This window comes from Protopterus annectens, chromosome 7.part0 (genome assembly GCF_019279795.1).
Source record: "Protopterus annectens isolate FY-2018-M chromosome 7.part0, PAN1.0, whole genome shotgun sequence".
Classification (NCBI taxonomy): domain Eukaryota; kingdom Metazoa; phylum Chordata; order Ceratodontiformes; family Protopteridae; genus Protopterus; species Protopterus annectens.
In genome coordinates, this window is record NC_056739.1 from 1,634,909,125 (window position 1) to 1,634,927,729 (window position 18,605).

Sequence of the window (18,605 nt, forward strand, 5' to 3'; positions counted from 1 at the left end):
TACCGCAACCCCTGTGCTGATACGTTTTAAATGAGAAAAATGTGATCCTAATGTTTTTCCTTTCCTATAGGAAAACTGACAATTAGGACCAAGGATATGATGTAACTCCTCATATGCCAAAAGTATATTCCAATGTTTGAAAATTACCTTCCGAATCAGATTGATATTACGACCATAAGTAGCAACAAACTTGATAGTATCATCTTCCATCCTCTGTGTTTTGTCTTTATATTCTAATAATTGTGTCCTGTCCAAGGCTGAGGCCCAATCACTGGCAGCTATGATGTCCAGTTGTTTGTAACCCCTGACTATGAATCCGTTAGGGAGATCCTGTTTTGAGGTAATATAATCCTCCATTGTGGAACAGATTCTTTTAATACATAAGAACTAGGACTTGGGGATATTACAAATGGTATGACTTGGATGCATGCTGGTGGCAAAAAGCAGGTTGTTGTACTGGGGATATTAGCGATACACCAGAGTTCTTAATGTGTTAGCCAGATTTCTGGTAGCTGTAACATCCAGAAAATTAATTTGATGGTAATCTGAATTTAATGTAAATTCTATTCCCCTTTTGTTATCGTTCAAATATTCAACAAATTCCAATAGATATTGTTTGTCAGCTCACCACACCAACCAACAATCATCCAAGTATCTCCTCCAAATATCCAGTTCATTGATATAAATGTTATGTGTGGGGTCATATATCAGCTGTTCCTCAAGATATGCCATAAATGTCAGCATAAATGGGGGCAAAAGATGCCCCCATTGCCGTACCCTGAGTCTGCCAAAAACATTCCCCCTGAAAGTAAAACACATTTTTGCTGAGAACATGCTCTGCCATGCATATTAATAGGGTGTCAAACCCTTCTGGATACAAATTGGTTTGATTTAACCAAAAATCCAAGGCCTGAAGACCAGCTCAGTGGGGAATGTTAGTATGTAAAGCCTTAACATCAAGGGTACATAAAAGCCAATCTGGCTCTAACTGACTATCTGATACTATCTTGAGAAATTGGGTCATATCCTGTATTCTAGCATGAATCAGACTTAGCAAAGGTTTCAAGTATTGGGTCAAAAATGCAGACAATGGCTCAGTCAATGAACCCCTGCCGGAAACTATGGGTCCACCCGGAGGCTTAGTCAGTGATTTGTGTATTTTGGGTAAAAGGTATAATATTTGTTTTTGTGGATTTGAGACCATTAAGTGTAATTTCACAGATTCCAATATAATACCTTCATTGACAGCCTTGTTTAAGAAGGAATCATTTTCTCTTTTGAAGTTAGGTGTGGGGTCAATAGGTATACACATATAATGACGAGGGTTGGACAACTGCCCATTTCCCTCCTCCAGATAATAATCCGTATTCATAATGACTTCCACCCCTCCCTTGTTAGCCAGTAATATAACAATGTTTTTATTGTCCTTCAATTGCTGTAAGGCTTTTCATTCCACAACAGTAAGGTTATAACCGAGTGGACTATACTGACCCAATCCAAAATGTAAATCTTTGAGTACTGCCTGTTGGAATATAGATACTTGCTTATTCACAGGAGGCATGTAATCTAATTTCAAAAATTTGAAATCAGTTGATCTTTGAGAAGCATCCCTAGATCCAAAAAGCAATCTTAAATTCAGTCTATGACAAAAGTCATGTACATCAGTGACAAAACTAGTTTCATCAACAAAAAAGCCACCAACATAGTTTAAACCTTTATTAAGTAGTTGTTTCTGCGAAGTGGTAAATTCCACATTAGAAATATTAAGAATGTTGTAGTCAGCTTCCCCTACTGGGACATTAAGGTTTGAAGCAAACCCTCCACTGTGTCTATTTTTTTATGTTTTCTCCCACCCCCACCTCCTGCCATGTCTAAAGCGTGGTCAGAACTTCACTGTTTTTTTTGGGTCAGGTGAGTCCCGTGCACTCACACACTCTGTGTCCATAGCTGAGGATTCATCAGCAGAGGTACTGCTGTATGTATTGCCAATTTTTCTAAGAATAGACCTTGGTCTTTTCCTGTTGGTTCCCCCCATGGGCCTATAGGTGTCAGAAAACCTGACAATTTTTTGATTGTCAGATGGTTTACCCTTTTGATAATCTGTCAAATCCCTATTGAACTTTCGTATTTTCATATCCTTAATTTGTTTCTCAAAGGCAAAGACTCCCTTATAAGCTTATTATGGCAAGTAGAATATTGAGGTTGGCCCTCTTATATTTTTAATTCCTCACACATTTTTTTCACTTCCTCAATATTAACATCTATCATACGTTCATAATAGGAACTTAAAATGTGAACAAATGACATGGACACATTTTGTTGAGCAAGGCTCCACTCTTGCAACAACAGACCATCCATCTTACCCACCAGGGGCTGTATTTTCACCCTAAGCCCTCTTGGTGTGATATTTTTGTTTTATTAAGTTTTAAAAAGCTTAAGATGCCAGATATTTGATTGTAATGTTTTCATACTCTTTCATAATTTATTAAAGGCCAGATTGCAGCCGTCAACTGGATCCATATTCTGTTCATAAGCATTATTGCCATTCTCATTAGCTATGCCAAAAACACGTATATCATTCTTGTCGGCGAATGACTTAACACGTGAAGCTGACTTCCTATTGGAGGGATGTACTATTTAATAGGTTATGAATGCATGGGATTATTTGTTACATATCCTATTGAGGAAGGCAGGCTTGCCAAAACTGGTCTGGGACTTATTCATTCAAATAAAGTATTCAAACTACTTTGTTATCTTGTGTTGATCACCCTTTGGTGCAGGCCGCTTGTGGATTGGATTGGTTTGGTTTGGCCCTGCACAAGCCATACATGCAGACATCTTTAAGGAAGCATTGGTCTTTGCTCTACTGTTGGATGGGGTTCCACACATGTCTGTGTCCCTAGCTGTGCATTGTTCAGCTCTACTTATTTTTGACTCTGCTTGTCGTTTTAGAATTGTGGAATCTACCTGGTGAATTGGACTTACTGTGCCAGCTCTTTATTGTGGGAATGCCTTTATTACTTCATGAATCTGTCTGTTGGAATTGATTACCTTATTTGGTGTACAGTGCTACAGGCCCCGATTATTGTTGTGAGGACTTGTTGGGAAATTTGCCTTTGTTGGCTTACTGCTTACTGTACTGGACCTGCCTACTACTCATTTGGGGCTGAATTTTCTCCCTCAAGATACAAGTGCTGTTCTTTGTATCTTACACTCAGCAGAAGATGGAAATTGGTTTATGTGAGTTAAGGAATGGTAATGGTACTGTATGTCCGTTACTTTTGTTTATATGGCGTTTGCGATATTAAACTGAAAGACTTAGTACCTGGGATCTCATCTTCTTGGTATAATGTTTATTCTATAACAGTCTGTTCCCAGTAAAAGTGTTGTGAAGGTGTCTGGCATTGGTTTATTGTATTCTGCTTGCCTTGTACGGTATTTGGAGCTGGTTTTCCCTTCAGTCTTTTGGATGATATGCTTTGTGTAACAATATTCCACATAAACTGGCCTATGAATGTTTGAAAAAGGTAACTCCACTGTTTTTCTGTTCGGGCGGCTATGCGGTGAGGCTCTGACATCTAATCAAGGGAACAAATATTCAGGACATCATTTTTTGGCTATGGGCCTGATTTTGTAATTTTTATGTATAATATACTTTTGGCTGCTGTTCTGTTTGGTTTATTTTAAATTGGTATACATTTGGGAAAACAGAATTCTGCCTTGTAATACTATATTTCCTTTTGAATACCTATATTCTTTCTTATAGGGTACTTTTGGTTTTGTAAGTCTCTATTGGAATGACTTTTACTTTGGTGCTATATGAACAGCTGGACTCAGCACTTTGGGACTTTATAACAAACAATTACCCAAAATGTATTTAAAACTTCTTTCAATGCTCATGGTGTTTGAATTATAATAGAGAATGATCTGCATTTATATTCTGCTTTCATATGGACATCCTTTTTGTAAACGGAAGTTTGGTTGCCTGCATCTGGGTATACTTTTATTATTTTATATATATATATTGCATTTAGGGCTTTTTTGGTGCTCAATTAACAGTGTACGATTGTCACCTCATAGGGGTATCAGTGGTGTCTGAATATATTTGTTGTGTGGAACAAACATTAGGATTTTTTTTTTTGATTGTGGGGAATGAATAATCAAGCTGATAATATATTCACTATTATGACCACAATGAATCCCAAGTAGTGACAATAATACATAGTATGGTATTACCGCCTGCCTTTGAATGTTATTTGTTCTTCTGGTCCTCATACTGGGTAACTATCACATTTTTTATGTTTAACTATTAGAAGTGTATATTTCCTATGTTCTTCATATGGTCACAGTGAAATGCTATGCCTCCTGGGTTATAACTCTTTACCATATGTATAATGGGTTTACTATCAAAATTTTGAACTGAACTCCATCGACTGCACTTTGTTCGAACATGGAAATTCGAACCCGGTAATGTCAAACATCAAGCCCCTAACTCGACCCATGTTAAAACCCTTTTCTAGTTTGGCTTTTGATGTTTGACATTGCTGTTTTCGAATTTCCGTGTTCGAACAAAGTGCAGTCGATGGAGTTCGGTTTGAAATTTTGATAGTAATTCGTTTAATAGCATATGTTTAATAGTGAGGTATTATTTGGATCTTACAGGCATTCATTTGTCTGCCCTAGTGTTGTTTTGAATGGACATCTTTCCATAATAATCTGGGCTGTAGGAAAGGAGTTTTTATTTTCATCTCAGCTCAATCAAATACCTCTATTTGGTATATAGCATTGATGTTTTGGGCCTGAATACATACATGCCGAATTGAAAATTATTTTTATTTTCTGCATACTGCCAAACAATATGTTACATTTTTTAATATCATAACTGTCCATAATATGTTTTGATATCTATTGCTATTCAAAAATATATGTTGGGCACTGGGAAAATATTTCACACTATAGACAGTTATATATTTTTTCACCCTATGTTTTGATACATGTTGCTGGAAAGTGGAACAATATTTGGACTCACTGGGTCCCTTGTCATGATATCCATTATCTTGGTCCCTTATTAAACCAAGGCCCATCTTTATACTGTAATATATTTAGCAAAGGGATTGTTATTGTCTTTAAATATCAAACTATAAGGGAGAGGGTGACCCTCCATGACCCTGGTCATGATAAATAGTTCTGTTTATATGTAGTTTTTGGCATTTATTGACTTGGACACACTTATTATCAGTGTATTCAGTAGGAGATAATGGTCTCCACATAGATTGATTCACATATGTCCAAATCATTTTTGGCCCTATAACATTATTATTATTTTTTTCCTGGTATTCCATTCTTGGTCTCTCCCGTGTGCTACATAGGGTACATTGAATGTTTTAGGTATGTCCTGTCCCTGTTGAACTTTCGTGATTTATTAGTGATAATTATATGGTGAGGGATTTTTCCTTCACTTGTTGATTATTATCTGCTTATTAGTAATATAGCTCCCTTGAGGCTTATTTTGGAACTGATGACTAGTTTCTGGTTGAATACTGGGATATAGGGACTTCATATTTTTTGTAATATTTTTGGCTTTTGGGTTGAAAAACCAATAGATTGTGAGCTTACGGTCATGGATCTTGAAATAATTTTGAAGGGGCTCTGTGCCTACAAGAATGATATACGTGATTTTGCCATAGCTAATGAGAATGACAATAATGCTGATGAACAGAATATGGATTCAGTTGATGGCTGCAATCTGGCCTTTAATAAATTAGGAAAACGTATGAAAACATCACAAACAAATTTCTGGCATCTTAAGCTTTTTAAAGCTTACTAAAACAAAAATATCACACTAAGAGGGCTTAGGGTGAAAATACAGCCCCTGGTGTGTAAGATGGATGATCTGTTGTTATAAGAGTGGAGCCTTGCTCAACAAAATGCATCCATGTCATTTGTTCGCATTTTAAGTTCCTATTATGAACGTATGATAGATGTGAATATTGAGGAAGTGAAAAAAATGTGTGAGGAATTAAAAATATATGAGGGCCAACCTCAATATTCTACTCACCAAAATAAGCTTTCCAAGGGAGCTTTTTGCCTTTGAGAAACAAAATAAGGATAAGAAAATATGAAAGTTCAACAGGGATTTGACAGATTACCAAAGGGGTAAACACTTTGACACTCAAACGATTGTCAGGTTTTCTGACACCAATAGGCCCATGGGGGGGACCAACAAGGAAAGACCAAGGTCTATTCTTAGAAAAATGGGCAATACATACAGCAGTACCTCTGCTGATGAATCCTCAGCTATGGACACAGAGTGTGTGAGTGCACGGGACTCACCTGACCCAAAAAAACAGAGGAGCTCTGACCATCCTTTAGACATGGCAGAAAACATAAAAATAGACACAGTGGAGGGTTTGCTTCAAACCTTAATGTCCCAGTAGGGGATGCTGACTACAACATTCTTAATATTTCTAATGTGGAAATTACTGCTTCGCAGAAACAACCACTTAATAAAGGTTTAAATTATGTTGGTGGCTTTTTTGTTGATGAAACTAGTTTTGTCACTGATGTACATGACTTTTGTCGTAAATTGAATTTAAGATTGTTTTTTGGATCTAGGAATGCTTCTCAAAGATTGACTGATTTCAAAATTTTGAAATCAGATTACATACCTCCTATGAATAAGCATGTATCTTTATTCCAACAGGCAGTGATCAAAGATTTACATTTTGGATTGGGTCCTTATACTCCGCTCGGTCATAACCTTACTGTTGGGGAACGACAAACCTTACAGCAATTGAAGGACAATAAAAACATACTGGGTGACAAGGGAGGGGCAGTAGTCATTATGAATATGGATTATTATCTGGAGGAGGGAAATGGACAGTTGTCCAACCCTCATCATTATATGCGTATGCCTATTGACCCCACACCTAACTTCAAAAGGGAAACTGATTCCTTCTTAAACAAGACTGTTGATGAAGGCATTATATTGGATTCTGTGAAATTACACTTAATGGTCTCAGATCCACAAAAACAAACTTTATACCTTTTACCCAAACTACACAAATCACTGACTAAACCTCCGGGTGGACTCATAGTTTCCAGCAGGGGTTCATTGACCAAGCCCTTGTCTGTATTTTTGACCCAATACTTGAAACCTTTGCTAAGTTTGATTCATGATAGAATACAGGATACGACACAATTTCTCAATATAGTATCAGATTGTCAATTAGAGCCAGATTGGCTTTTATGTATCCTTGATGTTAAGGCTTTATATACTAATATTTCCCACTGGGCTGGTCTTCAGGCCTTGAATTTTTGGTTAAATCAAACCAATTTGTGGCGAGCTGACAAACAATATCTATTTGAATTTGTTGAATATTTGAACAATAACAAATGGGGAATAGAATTCACATTAAATTCAGATTACCATCAAATAATTTTTCTGAATGTTACAGTTACCAGAAATCCTGATAACACATTAAGAACTCGGGTGTATCACAGATATCCCCAGTACAACAACCTGCTTTTCGCCACCAGCATGCATCCAAGTCATACCATTCGTAATATCCCCAAGTCCCAGTTCTTACGTATTAAAAGAATCTGTTCCACAGTGGAGGATTATATTACCTCAAAACAGGATCTCACTAGCAGATTCATAGTCAGGGGTTACAAACAACTGGACATCATAGCTGCCAGTGATTGGTTCTCAGCCTTGGACAGGGCACAATTATTAGAATATAAAGACAAAACACAGAGGATGGAAGATGATACTATCAGGTTTGTTACTACCTATGGTTGTAATATCAATCTGATTCAGAAGGTAATTTCCAAACATTGGAATACACTTTTGGCAAACGAGGAGTTACATCATGTCCTTGGTCCCAATTGTCAGTTTTCCTATAGGAAAGGAAAAACATCAGGATCACATTTTTCTCATTTTAAATATACCAGCACAGTGGATGCGGTACACCATCAATTTACTATTACTGGGGACAGATTGTTGGGCACCTTTCCCTGTGGTCACTGTTCCTCATGCCAATATATATTCAAGTCCAAAGAATTTACTAGCAAAAATACCAGTCAGCTTTATGATAACAGATTTTTTGGTAATTGCAGAATGGATTGAGTTATATACCTAGCAACATGCACCTGTTTGACATTCTATGTGGGGCAGACATTACTTTCCTTATGTGTCCGTATGTCTGAACATAGGAGTGATATACACAATAAGAAGTTAAAAAATGCACTATATAGACATTGTATGTTTCACAGTACTGCCCAGTTCTACTTTATGATTATAGACAGGATCCTTGGCAATACGAGTAACAAGCAGGGCTGGCATTCTATTTTAAATAGAAAGGAGAAATACTGGATTATAAAATCACCCCACTGGATGCAACTAGGTTATGGACAGTAATCACATCAAGGTCATACATAAAATTCTTCTGTGTGGTCTTAGTCTTCTCCATTTTCATATCTTTTGGCCAAGAAAATATGTTTCCACTTTTTAAATCATTAATGTCCCATAATAGCTTTCATTTTTTAATGGATTCCAAATGGCACTCAAAACCAGCTAGTCTCTCTAACATTTCCTCATGCATCTACACACAATCGTTAAAGATAGGCAAAGCAGATAGCTCACTTTCCATTGAGGGTATTTCAGTTTGCAAGTTACTTTCAATATTTAAGATAAACTGATTCATGAGGCCCATGTAGTTTGCACTTAGCTTTAAAATGAGCTCCGACCATTTCTTTAGGAGCTCAGGGTATGTATTCCCAAAGGCTGGCATCTTCAGGATCCTCAAGCCTCTAAGCACCACATCACGTTCTAGATAGGCAAGAAAACTTAGATGTTGCCCCTGTAATTTTTTTAAATCTGTATCTTTTTCTCCAAAGCCATAATACGGGTAAAAAAACTATCAGTCTGTCCAGTTGTGGTCCCATTTATATTCACAGGAGCCATTGTTGTGCTCAAAACTTTTAAGAGTAATATTTTTTGCATACCTTTAAAAATTCACATAATGAGCAATTATTCTTGTGGGAGCCAGTAGCACCACTCATTTTTTACACCGACTGTGTCATTATGGATATGGCAAGGTCTAAGTGCCTGTGGATGGACAACCAAGCATGATTTCAAATGTAAAAAAAACAGTTCCAGAAACCACAGTAAACTAGAAGTCATACAGCAAATAGTCAAAATATCAAAAAAATATCAGACTTCTGGAAACACAAACAACCTTTAATAAACATTATAAAACAACAAAGCTTTCAGGTTATCACCCTTCCTCAGTGTTGAAATAACAAATACAAAAGTACTTCATTCAATTTCATATTTAAAAGAACTCATGAGACACAGCCACAAATCAAATCGTGCCAACAATTAGATACTCGATTTAATTTAAAGAAACATACCCATATAAAACATCATTTTAGACATAATTGTTTCTGTTTCAATACAGGTTTAATACTTATAACAGCATTCAAGCCTGGTCCACTATCCACTTGTAAACATAAAATCCAGGCATATTTTCTCAATTCCAAATTATTATTTAGGTTTCCACCCCTTATGTCTTTTGGAAGGAACTCAATAACCCTAAATATAAAAAATATGATCTACACCCTTTGCAGCAAGTGTGTTAGTACAAATATTTCTATGAATGTCGGACTGATGTTCTACCATCTGGTGTTTTAATCTTCTATTGCATTTTCCAATATAAAATCCTGAACATTTAACACATGTTGCTAAATAAACTATATTATTAGTGTTGCAGGTTGCAAAACATATAAATGTATAAATCTTATTAGTCACTGTCTGTACAAATGTCTTATTAGTCGATATAAACTTACAAGAACAACAGTTATAGCAAGGAGAAGTCCCATATTTATCCCCTGAATTCACTTTATAATGAGTGTTTATATCTTTATAAAATAACTTACTTTTTAGGTTCTGACAATATCTATAGTCAAACATCGATTTATCACCTAAACACTGTTTTAATTCAGGCATTGTTGTTAGGATCCCCAGTTATCACTTATGATTCTTTTTACCTCATTTATTTTCTCATTATAAATAGTTATATAAAGTATATTACTCTGTGTCATTTTCTGAGTGGACCCTCCATCTATAGTTTTAGCATGTATAAGGCAAAATAAGCAAAACAAGGTTTGGCCACACGTCTATATTACATAATTGAACATTTAAAAGTTTGAACGCCATATGGTCGACACCATATGATCGAACTTTTAAAAGTTCGAAAATGTAATAAAAAGAAATAAACCAAAGAAAAAACAACCTGAATGGTTTAAGCAGTGGGGCAAGCTACCCTGCACCCCCACACCCCCCTCTTTAAACATACCAACTCTGAGATCGCACTACAGTACAGGAAAGGGAAATCTTCCCATTCTGCACTGTATGGAAATCTTCATTGAAATGTTCAAACTTTTAAAAGTTCAATAATATGGTGTCGACCATATGATGTTTAAACTTTTAAGAGTTTGACAACGTGATATAGACCCTTGGCCACACTTTCCCTCTCTTTCGTAATATTATCTATAAGACTTTCCAAACGGTGATTTTCATAGCCTTTATCTTTAAATTCTTGTGCCATACTAGACATCTGTTCCTTACATCTATGTGTGTTTGTACTGAGTCTACCTACTCTCATAAACTGACTTTTCACAATGTTTTTAAATTTATGGCTAGCGTGCATACTCTTCTTATGTAAGTATTGATTTGCCTGAATAGTGTTTAGGTGACAAACCGATGTTCGCCTATAGAAATTGTCAGAACCTAAAAAGTAAGTTATGTTATAAAGATATGAACATTTGCCATAACATGAGTCCAGGGGATAAACATGGGACTTATCCTTGCTATAACTGTTGTTCTTGTAAGCTTGTATCGACTGATAAGACATTTGTACATCCAGTGACTAAAAGAGTTATACATTTAGATGTTTTGCAACCTGCAACACTGATAATATAGTTTATTTAGCAATATGTGTTAAATGTTCAGGATTTTATATTGGAAAATGCAGTGGGAGATTAAAAGACTGGATGACAGCACATCAGTCCAGCATTTGTAGAAATATTAGTACTAATGAGCTTGCAAAACATATAGCTGGGAATGGTGTAGATCATATTTTTAAATCTGGGGTTATTGAGTTCTTACTGAAAGGAATAAGGGGTGGAGACCTAAATAATAAATTGGAATTGAGAGAATATGCTTGGTTTTATGTTTACAAGCTGATAGCGCACCAGCCTTGAATGCTGCTATAAGTATTAAACCTGTATTGAAACAAAAACAATTGTGTTAAAAATGATGTTTTATATCAGTATGTTTCTTTAAATTAAATTGAGTATCTAACTGTTTAATTGTTGGTGCGATTTGATTTGTGGCTGTGTCTCATGAGTTCTTTTAAATATGAAATTGAATGAAGTATTTTTGTATTTGTTATTTAACCACTGAAGAAGGGTGATAACCTGAAAGCTTTGTTGTTATATAATACAGTAAACTCTTAGTTAATCAGCACCCATGGAGACTGGTAATTTCCAGATAACTGTAGTTTCTGGTTGCTTGAGAGTTACTATTAACAATAGGCCTGACTAATACTGTACCCTATACTATTAGTTTGGTTTGACTTGTTCTCAGGTTGGGGAGAGAGTTTTCCTATCTTCCTTTTTAAAACTCTAAAACTCTAAAAATTTAAGGTATATTTCTGCGGAAGGAAAACAGAAAGTGCAACACATGAAAATTGTACTGTATTTCTTCAATATTTTTTGCTGGTTGCTTGAAAGTGCTGGTTGCTTGAGTTTCAGTTAACTGACAGTTGACTGTATTTATTAAAGTTTGTTAGCATTTCCAGAAGTCTGATGTGTTTTTGAAATATTGAGAAGAATCAGGGACACCTGTGTAATCACTCCAGCAATAGTATTAATTGATGAAAAAAGCATTTGTTGTGAATGACACAAAGTCTGTGACTGTTCATGCATGCTGTATATTTTGCATATATGTATATCACATCTGCTAGAGTTAGACAACTGTTAGTATGTTTATCAGATAATTACTCTTGTTTATTTCTTGGTCTGTGTGACACACCTATGTATACGTCATGTCCTTCTGCACTTCACTGCATATATACATATATATATATATATATATATATATACATATATATATATATATATATATATATATATATATATATATATATAAATAAACAAGAGTAATTATCTGATAAACATACTAACAGTTGTCTAACTCTAGAAGATGTGATATACATATATGCAAAATGAGGCTCATGGCCATGTGACATGCATAGAAATCAAGGTATAACTCATGTGTACTCTACCTCCTGACAAATAGGGTGTGTGTGTGTGGGTGTGTGTGTGTGTATGTGTGTGTGTGTGTGTGTGTATGAATATCATGTATATCACTATTTATAGAGTTCATTATGTGCAAACAAAAAATGTTGTTTAATCTGTATTTGAGATCTACTTTTGCTGTGCTCTTACATCAAGAAATTCCAGGATCATCCATCTTGTGGCAGAAGGTATTCATCATGCTTTAACTTTTGCTGCCAACACCTGGTCCCTTCTAGTAGTGGAGGGAAGTATGTTGAAGGGGATTTCACCTGTTGGAGCTGGGGGGGGGGGGTCTGTGAATTGGGAAGTACTCCTGGGAGCTCAAAGTGTGATTGTTTATTGGCTAAAAGGCATGGAATTCAGTTTTCATGTTTTTTTTCCTGCTATAAATTAGTCAAGTTTGCACGAGCTGCACATCATTCAGCAGTGGTTAACAGTGCCCTTAATAGCAGCAAATGCCTACACATTAAAATTTCCCTTTAAAGTTAGAATTAAGTCCAAAACCTATTAAACAGTGCAGCATTGCATGGAATTAAGCTTAGAGTAGCTAGCTTGCATATTAAAGACCACTACCATAGCCAAGCATTATATAACATCTTTCCCTTAAGCTAAGGAAGTATGCTAAGGGACACCTGTTAAAACCCAATCCTAAGACCTAAACAGCCCACCCTGCTACAGGACTGGACAACATGGATATGGAATTTTTAAATGTCTCTGTGACCAACTGTGTTGATTTAGGTATCCTAAGGCAGTGTCACAATTGTCTTGTGTTCTATGACAATCAGTTAATCATTGAAGAGAATAACACAGTATAGAAGCGATACAGATGCCTAATTTCCTTGGAGGCAAAAATCTTGCATACAAATGAGATTGTCAAGAATACCCGCACTACATCCCTCACACACACACACACACACACACACACACACACACACACACACACACACACACACACACACACACACACACACACACACACACACTGCTCACCATATTCATGGATTGTCTTATGCTGAGACACTTAAAAGAAACCTTTCCAAATCTCAAAGACCACTGAAGCCAACTGACAATAACACTTCTCAGCAATTTCTGAAACACCCACCAAAAGCAACACCAAGCATCTCACATAAGCTAACACCCCCATGGTCCCCCAAGGCTAAAGCCAATAAGGCAATTGTATACTTTACCTAACATACTTGCCATTAAGGTCTCCATTGTGTGACACACAGATTGTCGCATTCACCAGGTTAGACAAAAAGAGAATAGCAGTTAGTTGCCTATCTGGAGCCAGCATCAGCAATATCGTGCACACACTCAAGTCACTGTACCCCACATACCAAAGTGATTTTATCCTAATCCATATGTGTGTAAATGACCTGAGACATAACTCACTGAACTATAAAAAAATAGACATTATGGATCTCTCTGAATATGTATCATAGACAGGTGTGTGCCTTGCATTAAGCAGCATTCTGCCTTCACCAAGGACAATGTCACAGTATGAACATAAAATGATTGACTTTAATAATTGTTTCTGGTGTGACTCCAGGGTGAACCAATATCTGTCATTGTGGGAGGACATAGTCAACAGACCATATTGCTTTGCTAAGGATGGGATAAACCTGCCCATCTAGGTTTTTAGATATTGGTTAAATATTTATACACACTTTAAAGCCTTTTTAAGCCAATGTCAAAAAAGATAAAACTAGCAACATAGTGAAAAAGTCTCCAAGAAACCTTTAGGTGTTACTGCTCAATGCTAGGAGCCTAAACATAAAACTCCACACCTTTCAAGCCTTCCTCATTTTGGAGAATGGAGACATCTGCATCATGACATAGACTTGGTTTATAGCCATAGAAAGTACTCCGGCAGTGAAAGTCTTCAGTGCTTTTCACACATTTAGACCACAACAGCACAGACTTGGGCTAAAGATGGAGGTGTTTTTGATCTACATTAGCAACAAACATACTTCCAGGTTGGTTAGACAAGATAATATCTGTACAAGCCAACACAGATAAGGTCCCTCACCATATCATAACTAGCTTCAGGTCACAATCTATGCCTCTAGAGTCTCATGACTCTTATCTAAACCTATTAAAGGCACTCGCTATCCAATCAAACATCCTATTCACGAATGACTTTAATTACCCCTCTATAGACTGGGAAACTTACACTGACTCAGACTCACAGACACCGTGCTTCATGGACTTTATTAACATAGACACACTGGAACAGATAGTGAGCGACTGAGCCAAAAGATCAAACATACTAGATCTGGTACTCTCCAACATGGGAGAGTGCTGCACCCCCCCCCCCATGTCATGTCCTCACTCATCAGGTTGGATTACAAAGCTGTCTCCTTTGAAGTAAAATTCATCTTAGAAAACCCATTTAAAACCGTATCAGATATGCAGCATTCTGCCTTCACCAAGGACAATGTCACAGTATGAACATAAAATGATTGACTTTAATAATTGTTTCTGGTGTGACTCCAGGGTGAACCAATATCTGTCATAGTGGGAGGACATAGTCAACAGACCATATTGCTTTGCTAAGTATGGGATGAACCTGCCCATCTAAGTTTTCAGATATTGGTTAAATATTTATACACACTTTAAAGCCTTTTTAAGCCAATGTCAAAAAAGATAAAACTAACATAGTGAAAAAGTCTCCAAGAAACCTTTAGGTGTTACTGCTCAATGCTAGGAGCCTAAACATAAAACTCCACACCTTTCAAGCCTTCCTCATTTTGGAGAATGGAGACATCTGCATCATGACATAGACTTGGTTTATAGCCATAGAAAGTACTCCGGCAGTGAAAGTCTTCAGTGCTTTTCACACATTTAGACCACAACAGCACAGACTTGGGCTAAAGATGGAGGTGTTTTTGATCTACATTAGCAACAATCATACTTCCAGGTTGGTTAGACAAGATAATATCTGTACAGGCCAACACAGATAAGGCCCCTCACCATATCATAACTAGCTTCAGGTCACAATCTACGCCTCTAGAGTCTCATGACTCTTATCTAAACCTATTAAAGGCACTCGCTATCCAATCAAACATCCTATTCATGAATGACTTTAATTACCCCTCTATAGACTGGGAAACTTACACTGACTCAGACTCACAGACACCGTGCTTCATGGACTTTATTAACATAGACACACTGGAACAGATAGTGAACGACTGAGCCAAAAGATCAAAAGATCAAACATACTAGATCTGGTACTCTCCAACATAGGAGAGTGCTGCACCCCCCCCCCCCCCATGTCATGTCCTCACTCATCAGGTTGGATTACAAAGCTGTCTCCTTTGAAGTAAAATTCATCTTGGAAAACCCATTTAAAACCGTATCAGATAGGAACTATTCTAAGGCAAACTACATCCTATTAGGCAACAGTCTGTCAAAATTCAAGGCTCCCCCTAACCCCGATATCACAATTACCTATGCAGAAATATTCATACATTCCCAATACACACATGTGAATGGCCGTATAAAAGCTGCTGTATCTACCATAAGTAAACCCAAAACAAACACTAAAAACATAACACACTGGTGGAGTCCTAAGCTAAACATGATATATAATAAAAGAAAAACTCATGGCCAAAATCAGGAAGAGCAACTCCCTTAAAGACAAGTGCTCTCTTATGCAACTAAACAAGAAACTAAGAGATCTTATTATGTCCAACAAGGACAACAACAAGGTCAAGATGGCCTTGCACACTAAGGACAATCACAGTGTCTTCTTCAGCTATGTCCAGGACCTTTAAGGTAACACACAATGTCTGCTGCACATGTGGTGAATAGTTATACCTTCACCGATCAGGATGACAGTAAATCTACTGACTGATAAATTCAGCTCAGTCATTACCCCCCCTAACTCCCCCCACAGCTCCACCAGATGAAATATCCTCCAACATACTTCCCTCAACTATTAGCAGGGATAAGGTGCTGGCAGCACTCATTAAAGCCAAGAACACAGCCTCTATGGGTCCCAACATCCCTTGTTGCCTTCTGAACAGTCTAAAACTTGACCCATCAGGACCACTCGAAGCACTCTGTAACTACAGCCTTGAACCAGGCTACATTCCAAGTGAATAGAGGTTCACAACTGTCATTCCTCTTCACATGGGTGGCCCGTCAACTTGCCTTGGGAACTTGGGAACTACTGAACCATCAGACTAGAATGCCATGTTATAAATTATCATGGAAATGATAATTAAGGACATTGGAAATGAACAGACACTGCACCTTGCCAATTTGGCTTTGATAAGGGAATGCCATGCCTACTTAACCTGGTAGACTTCTTTGAGAAGATCACCAAGGCAATGGATGGGGATAAAACAATGCATACTGCATATCTTGACCTGGCCAAGGCATTCAATATAAAACTCCACTTGGGCATTGTTGACAAGCTGTCTGAGCTAGGCATAAATCCTTACATAACATGCTGAGGAAGTCATTCTATGTTGTGCAACCTATAAACAAAAGTATTCATAGATTCATAGACTGTTACTAGGCTAACAACCTGGAGAGCCTTTCTAAGCCTAGCCACGTTTTTTCTGAATGAATAATAATGTCCTGCATCCAAGTAGGACATTGAGGGCTAGGCATTTGGAAGCTACCACTGTCCATAAGGGACACGGGTGGCAGGCCAGATGTAAATTTACTATTTCTCATCCACTTGTCTAGATTGTACTTAAACTGAGTAATAGGCACACTCAGCTTCACATGGGTGGGAAACCGATTCCATTGGAGGGGCAGTCTCTGGGATGCATATTTGTCTCTCCAGAATGTTGTGTTTAAGTCACAGACAAAATTCAGGTCCCTACACCTTGTATTTCTGGTACTCTTTAACTTTTGAATGTGTAGGAGATTTGTAAGTGTGGGGTTTGGGGATGCTTTGTAAGCAAGGCATAGATCAACCCTCAGCAATCTACAGGAGACTGACTAGAGGGTAAGGGCTTTAAGGCACCATGCATAAGGCAGGTTTTTTATGCCTTGTATTCTTTTTGTGAGGATACTTTGAGTCACTCTAGTTGCTGCATATGCCTAGTCAGGTACATACCAAGGGGAACATTGTACTCTATGATTGGTCAGATAAGCGCAGACTAGAGTTGGATAATGACCTATTTGGACTTAGATGCAATGCCCTTACTTATAAGTTGTCAACATAAATGGATTTCATCACCACTTTGGCCATGTGGTGGTATAAAGAACGGCTACTATGTGCGTACCCAGACCCCTAACCACTGGGTTGACTCTTAAGGTTGTATTATCAACAAAGTAATTAGCCAGGATAGTTGATTTCCCAAAGGGTACAATTATGCATTTCTTAGCTTTGAGTATGAGACCGTGGCTTTTGTACCATTTGTTAGTCAGAAATAGACCTTCTTGAAGAATGCCAGTGTTTTCAGGGGAGTAGATGATAACTCCCTGCTTGCAATCATCTGCAAAGTTAGTCAGCAATAAACCTTCAGCATTTGCTTCCATTTCAGAAAAAATAGATGCTTAAAAGGAGTGAGCCCAGTAACAAGCCCTGGGGACTCTGCTAGTGAGTGGCCTCTTATTGGAGGTGGCCTCACCTATTTTGATTTCATGGGTCCTATCATTGAGCCAGTTGGCTATCCAGTGGGTGATGAAATGGTTTATACCTAAATTAGTCAATTTATCTATAATGACTGAGTGGGGTATTGTATCAAAAGCCTTGGCCAGGTAAAGGTAAGCTGTGAGCACATCCAGTGCTTTGGTGACCATTTCAAAAAGTTCACCCAATTTAATAAATATGATCTTCCTTTAACAAAGCTGAATTGTGATGGGTCCATTGTGTCCTCTTTTATCATGACCATGATGATTCTTTCCATGGGCTTACATATGAGGCTGGTAAATCATTTGGGCCTGTAGTTACAGAGATCAGTGTTTGGACCACCTTTGTGTGGGGGAATAACTGTAGCCATTTTTCATTCCTTGGCACAAAATCTGACTGAATACTCTGGTTGAAAAGTGACTCAAGTGGACCAGAGAAATTATGTTTCATGGTGTTTATGAAACATCTTGGGATGTTATTTGGGCCCATCAATGCAGTGTTTTTGGCTTTTGGAAAGTGCATTAATGACCTGTTCTCTACTAATGGTTGACAGGATTTTGTTATGGGATATTTTCTTTAGGCTATAGATGGGGAGTGGAGGGAGAAATCTGAGCTGAACCTGTCATTCAAAATGTTGGCAATGGCCTCC